The sequence below is a fragment of the Pseudoliparis swirei genome, chromosome 12 (assembly GCF_029220125.1).
Source record: "Pseudoliparis swirei isolate HS2019 ecotype Mariana Trench chromosome 12, NWPU_hadal_v1, whole genome shotgun sequence".
NCBI lineage: Eukaryota > Metazoa > Chordata > Actinopteri > Perciformes > Liparidae > Pseudoliparis > Pseudoliparis swirei.
The window spans coordinates 19,552,979-19,560,438 of record NC_079399.1 but is presented as its reverse complement, the minus strand read 5'-3'; the positions used below and the strand labels follow the sequence as shown (position 1 = coordinate 19,560,438).

The 7,460-nt window shown below is 43.9% G+C and overlaps 1 long non-coding RNA gene across 1 annotated transcript; it reads right to left on the bottom strand.

Moving 5' to 3' along the window:
- Positions 1–1,151: 1,151 nt before the first annotated feature.
- LOC130202323 (uncharacterized) lies at positions 1,152–3,646 on the bottom strand. The gene is made up of 3 exons (XR_008833332.1): positions 3,372–3,646; positions 1,647–1,693; positions 1,152–1,304 (listed from the first exon to the last, which is right to left on the bottom strand). It is a non-coding gene; the product is annotated as an uncharacterized LOC130202323 (long non-coding RNA).
- Positions 3,647–7,460: the final 3,814 nt, after the last annotated feature.

The window sequence follows — 7,460 nt, the reverse complement described above, 5'->3', positions numbered from 1 at the left end:
TGGTTTGAATAACCCCATGTAGCACTTTATAATAAGTACACACTATTTAATGATTTCAGTTTTTATTAATCCTTTACCAATGCTAAATAGTGTGTACTTATTATAAAGTGCTACCATATTTACAATAACAATTTAAAACACTAAATGTTATTTATTATGTAACACTGCCTACATAAATGGCAGCTGCATTAACTCTGCAATAACAACAAGCAGTTTATCGGCCAAACTTGGTTGGGAACAAACAAGCTACCAAGTGCAAAATGCGAAAGTGCAAAATGTAAAAACGTAAACGTGACCAATTCAGTAATTGGTCACGTTTTAACTCAACAGCAGATTTTTAAGAGTCTGCAGCTTTGGTGGGAGTTTGTCCTTGCCCAAGCCAAGCATCACTCTTTGAATGAAGTTGAATGTGTTCTTCATGGCTTTAGGGTAGTTCAAGTGCAAGGCAAAGTGTGTGAGGTAGGTTCTGGAGATCATCCATCACAATACCTCCCTCAACAATAATGGCAGTCGACACTGGGTCCAGGTGGAGTTGATTTGGAGACAGGGGCACATCTTCAGCAATGACAGTCAGAACCCCAACAGGTACTTGTGCCCAGGCATCACCACTGTCACGATCCTGTGGAAGACCAAACAACAACAACATTACAACAAGGAAATGTAAATTGTCACTGTGTGTCCACACAGCTCCACACAAACACACACACACAGATGCGCGCACGCATACACACCATTCTAGTAAACATAATATCTTAGATACACCTTTGGAGAGAACATTTCTTCAAATTGAAGGTTGAAATTTGGTGGTCAAAGGTCACTGTGACCGTACAATACATAAAACTCTGGCCATAACTCAAGAATGAATATGCTAATTATGACAATTTCACACAAATGTTGAGGATAAGATGCAATTATAAGAACTTACAAAGCAGGTGTGGTAGAAGTGACTTGGGTCATCACCAAGCAGAACAGGGAGGCCTCGGAGTACGAGGGTTCGCATTGCTGTCACGTCTGATGTCTGGAAGTGGATAATTTGAAAAAAGTACATTGTTATGCAACATTAAAATCTGACAGTACGAAGCTGTTTGTCAATGTGACAATGAAACAAGTATCATAAGAATGTTTGTTTGACAGGACAGACTTACCCGCAAATCAATTTGCTGCAATAACTCAGCCAATGTCTCTCCAACGCTTCCTTTCTTGGACTTGAAGATTGCTACAAAGCGGGATGTGAAGCGGTCCAGAGCATCAAAGAAGTTATTATGCAGGTTTGTGGTGGAGATCCGGTTGAACTCGGCAAACACCTAGAACACAGCAAAAAAACATACAGCGACTAAATCAGTTTGGACCATTGTAGAAATTTAAAAATATATATAATCTGCAAACAAGAGCTACGTCATTACACTGTTCATTTGTAGGTAAAAACTAAATTGATATGGGTAGTTGGGATTATTCCCTCAAAATACACTGCTTACAGTTCCACTGCATCTGCAAGAAATAATTTTAATTGGGGAGAATCTATTAATTATCATATAATTGTACCATTGTAAACCCTTTGTCAAGATCTCTAACAATGCTCTATTGCTGATTATAACTTATAAAGAAGAAATATCCTCCAAATTAAAGGCTATTGGCTGGTGTCTTACCTTTAGTGAACGGCCCCTCCCTCCGGCAGTTGACGTCAGCACTTTCTCTGAAAAGGACAAAGAAATTTAAAAGGAAGCTGTACTTACAGTATATACATATACATAAACACACTTTGTATACATGTAAATGCATGTACATACATATATTTGAGGCCATGTTCATAAACAAATTCAAAAATTTAAATAAACACAAGTAAACATAGCTGTCTTGTCATACTTCCTGAGGAGTTTATACAGGTCAAAGAAGATAGCCAAGACCACCAATATCCCCTGTCTAATGTTAACATAAATTGCAGATTGAGATTACACCTTGATTATATTTTACAGGCATCTTATTGTAGCTGACAGCTCAAGAGTCGCATATAAAAGGTCAAATTAATTTGCGCATTCTCTGAGGCTTAAGAGGTATGCATGCGCAACTGCAGCTTTAATGGGGACTTTCACCACTGGATAAATTAACGTTGCATGAAGCTGATGACTGCTCGCGTGTTAACTATGGCAGTTCAGATTACTGTATGAAATCATTTCGGTGATGCTAATATTCAGAATAATGAAGCTATTTGATATTTGTGTAGTATGTATTTTCAACAATGCAGACAGTCCCTGCGCCCCTGTGCGCACTACTCTCGCAGCTGGCCGCACATTGAAACCAACGTTATTCGCCCAGCTCGGAGAACCACCCGTTTTGGTCAAATGAAGGTTAGCTTGTTGTCTGCCAGAGAGGTGTTCTTTGTGTTTTAACACCGTTTCGCTAATGAGTTATTTATCCGCGAAACCCAAATCTGTGAATCTCTTTCCAACTTTACCGAACTAACTTTGGCAGTGTGTTGTGTTGTAAAGACTTAGTTACAACGGCACTAGTCATTCATTAACTAAATACACAGGAGTAGCAAAGACCAACCGAAGTGTAAAACCCCTACATTACATGCAATATATAGCTCGCTGCTAGCTAACCAACGTTACACATGTAGGCTAACGTCTTACACCAATCACTTAGTTAGCTAGTGTAAAATACTATAACTCCCCCGCTAACAGTGGCTTTAGTGACAAGTTACCTTCCTGTTGCTGCAGCCCTCTTGCACATCTTCAACACAGTTGCCAGAGAAACAGTTGTTGGCTTTACAAACAGTACAATGTGTCTCTTAATGACGTGGGTGCCACCCGTTTCAACAACACCTTAACGGAGCTTCAGCAGAAAGCACGGTCATGCTGCATTCACTTGTAACTCGGACTTTCCAGTGTCGCTCAATGTCGCGCGCCCTGTGACCAAAATGCGTTCGTCAACTTTCGTTAAGGAACCATTCAAATCGTTTGCCAGGCGACCCGGGAGCAGTGTGTGTGTGGAGGGGGTGGGGGGAGTCAATCTTAAGGTGACCGCCAAAACACGCCTGAACAACGTCTGCCAATAGACTAGCAGGGCTCAGCTCGATGACATTGCGGGGGGAGCCCGTGCCGCTCTCCCGTTATAACTACGCTACTGCACGCGCGCGCCTCTCTTGGCAACCGCACGCCCGTTAACCGCGACTGGATGTAGAAAGCGGAATATAGCGCCAAAACACGCCTGAACAGTCTGCTTATAGACTAGCTAATGGACAGTGAGTGTAAACTAACGCTAAATCGGCTAGATTTGGCTAGTTACCTTAGCAAACTCACGCTAGCTAACATTAGCAGCAGTAATAAACACTAAACATTGTACACACAGTTATTGTTTGCTTGATAACTTACCTTATTGTTCTTCAGAAGACAAAATGAGACTTTTCACAACTTAAGTCTTTATTGCGCAGCTTCCAGTCCGCTCGAGCCACCGTGTCTTGAGCGCGAAGATGGACTGACTGTCCGCTTCTGCGCATGCTCAGACCCCAGCCGTTATTTGTTACTTGAGTGTATCAAGTTAGCTTTACTCAAAACAATTAGTAAATTGGTTATTCTCTACCTGTAAGTAACTGTTACTTGGTAAAAACTAGTAAGAAGTGATATTTTTGATCGCCGAGTAAAGTATACTCATTTAATGTAAGTGTCGACCACTATTACATTTTACAGTGCAGATATAGTCGGAAATGATGTGTTTTTATTTTCCGGCGGAAGGTGTAGAGACTTTGTGCTGTCCTGATGTTAGTGGGGAGCTCATTCCATCACTGAGGTGCAAGGACGGCAAACAGTCTGGATTTCGAGTAAGTAGCTCGAAGTGCAGGAGTCACAAGTCGATTGGCTGTTGCCGAGCCGAGCGAACGTGCCGGGGTGTACGGTTTGACCATATCCCGGATGTAGACGGGGCCCGTTCCCTACGTAGCACGGTACGCAAGAACCAATGTTTTAAAGCGGATACGCGCAGCCACCGGTAACCAGTGAATAGAGCGGAGGAGCGGAGTGGTGTGGGTGAATTTAGGGGGGCTGAGTCGAGCAGCTGCATTCTGGATGAGCTGCAGAGGTCGGATGGCCTTAGCAGGTAGACCTGCCAGGGGAGGATGTATTCTCCTGATGTGCAGCATGTATCTACAGGAACGCGCTGTCGCAATGATGTTGGCCGTCAGGGAGAGTTGACTGTAGAGTGTCACCCCGAGGTTCCTGGCAGTCAGGGTAGGGGCCAACACAAAGCTGTTGAAGGTGATAGTCAGGTCGTGGGTGGGAGAGCCTTTCCCTGGAAGGAATAGTAGCTCGGTCTTGTCAGGGTTGATTCTCAGTTGGTGCGCAGACATCCACTGGGAGATGTCGGTCAGACAGGCAGAGATTCGCACCGCTACCTGTGTTTCAGACGGTGGAAATGAGAGGATCAGTTGGGTGTCATCAGCATAGCTATGGTAGGAGAAACCATGCGAACGAATGACACAGCCGAGAGAATTAGTGTACAGAGAGAAGAGGAGGGGACCCAGGACGTAGCCTTGAGAGGACAAGGATCAGACACAGATCCTCTCCAAGTTACCCGGTAAGTGCGGCCGTTGAGGTAGGATGAGAAAAGGGCGAGTGCAGTGCCTGAGATACCCAGGTCCTGAAGGGAAGATATAAGGATCTGGTGGTTCACGGTGTCAAATGCTGCAGAAAGGTCTTGAAGGATAAGGACAAGGACAAAGGAGAGCGAGGCTGCTCTAGCAGTCAGTGCGTTTCCATGATGGTATAATTCGAATCTTGCTTTAGTCGGACTATGCTATCTTTTGGGGGATCAGCTGTTATCCCAATATACATGGCAGTGAGTAATTCGAATCATTGGCCGAAAGCATGTCATATCCGATACGATAGGCGGCGCTGTTTTCATTACAACTCGTGGTGATACAGCCATTTCCGCTTGACCTCTTCACCACCACCAACAACAACATTTCGAGAAAGATGGCGAACAGAGAGCGAGGCGAAGCTACATCCCTCTACTATTCTTCCATGGTGTTAATAGGAGTACAGCGAATGCAAATGGCGCTATTGGCTGAGTTGATAACGGAGAGAAGACGCCGTCGCCGAAGGTACACGGATAATTAAATTTATCGTCTCTTCGACTTCCGGGTCACGACATGGGAGGGAGGGAGGGAGGGAGGAGGGCGGCGGGATCTCGAGCATGCGCAAAGACGCAAAATCCAGTTCCGAATCGAATTCAGAGTTACATGCCGCGAGAGTCGAATTATCAACTGGATCGGACCGAGCTATCCAGGGGTGTTAATTAGACCGAAGTCGGACCGCACATAGTCCGACTAAGGTGTTTACATGAAACGGATAATTCGATTTCAGTCCGACTAAGCCAATAATTCGATTGCATGTAAACGCACTGAGTGTGAAGCTGCTCAGAGACAGCTAGGAGGGCAGTCTCTGTTGAGTGGCTGGCCTTGAATCCAGACTGTTGAGGGTCAAGAAGGTTGTTGCTGTGAAAATAGGAGGACACTTGGTTGGAAAGAAAAGGAAGAAGAGAGACCGGTCTGTAGTTGTTGACTTCAGACGGGTCGACGGTGGGTTTCTTCAGGAGAGGGTTGACTCTCGCCTCCTTCAGAGTGTTAGGGAAACAGCCAGTTGAGAGGGAGCTGTTAATAAGATGGGTGAGAAAGGTAAGAAGGTCAGGAGCAATAGCCTGGAGGATGTGAGACGGGACGGGGTTAAGGGCGCAGGTGGTCGAGCGGAGGTCACCAAGCTAAGAACTTGAATAGGAGACAAGGGGGTGAAAGGGGAAAGCGAGGGGGATGAAGAAGTCGGTGGTGGAGTGACAGAAGATGGGTTAGTAAAGGACGAGAATATGTCATCTATCTTGTTTGTAAAGTCGTCAACAAAGTGGCTCAGCAGAAGGGTGGAAGGAGGGGGGATCAAGGAGGTTGGAGAAGATAGAGAAGAGTTTTTTGGGGTTAGAGAAGGAAGACTGAATTCCACCTTCAGTCCGGGAGGCAGACAGTCACCTCATTTAAGAGTAGACTTTCCTCTTTGATAGTGCTTATAGTTATGACAATCAGGTTTGCCCTGGTCCAGCCCCTAGATATGCTGCAAGAGGCATATAGGCTGTTGGGGGACATTTTAGGATAACACTGAGCACCTATCTCCTCTTTTCTCTATACTTATGGATGCATTTTCATCTCTCCATTGCACATTATTAACTCTGCTTTCTCCCCGGAGTCCTTGTGACTTCACATCTCATAGGGTCCATTGGACCTGGCTGGGTCTGATGCCATGGCCCTGCTGATGTGCCCCGCCTTCTCATCCTCTATCTCCATCTGCCTGATGGATTGTGTAGATCTTGATCGTGGTCCATGCCTACTCCGAATTATTAATACACTCTGTCATACTCATTGCATGTGTTGCAACTCTGTAATGATTCCATCATGACATCTATTGCTTCTGTCCATCCGGAGAGAGGGATCCTTCTCTGTTACTCTTCTGAAGGTTTCTTCCCTTTTTTTCCCTCTATTTTTTGGAAGTTGTTCCTGATCCGATGTGAGGTCCTGGGACAGGGATGTCATATGTATACAGATTGTAAAGCCCTCTGAGGCAATTATTTTTTATATTGAGCTATACAAAATAAACTTAATTGAATTAATATAAAGTGTTTTTTCAGTTCTCTACATACTTACCATTATGTGCAAACCATCATACTGTAACCATATTTAAGTTGGACCAAGTGTTTCAAAATTGACAAAATGTTTGATAATGCTAGCTAGGCATACCCAATCCAGTAAAGGGTTGCTTTAATCAAAAACCTCAGCATTTTATAGAATTCAATGTTTCTGAGTGCAAAGGGATCTTAGTGTTTAGCATTTAAGACCCACATTACAATTATTGCAGCTATCATAAATATGTACAAACATGTATTTATTCATGGAACAGTCATCACAAAGGGGAATTTACATGTTTAAGATGCCATTTGTACTAAGATCCCCATCATATGTCATCGATCTTTCCCCCATTGCTTATGCTTCTCTGCACTGTCATGTCAAAGAAAGCATGAAGTGGCCAGACAAAATATGCTATTTTCGCATACTATCAAAAATTATTGTAGTGTTTGTGTGTGCGTGTGCATGCGTCCCTCTGTCTTCAGCCAATGACTCATTGCTCTAATAGCTGACTGCTGAGGCATTGAAACAACAGGAATGCAGAGCCGCATTCACAAATAAGGATATGTCAACTTTGACTTATTTCCTTTAGACTTCTAGTGATTGTTGTTTCTTTTAATTCAAAAGCCTCGATATACATCTACCATCTTCTCTATCAGCAAAGAAGAACTTAAGCTAAGCGTAAACAGCTGAGGTTGTAAGAGGAGTACGTGAAGACCGGGGGTCCATTTTACAGAGTTGAAGTCCAAGGCAGTGAGAGAAGCCAAAGGATTGCATCTGAGATACTTTAACAGCAGTTTGA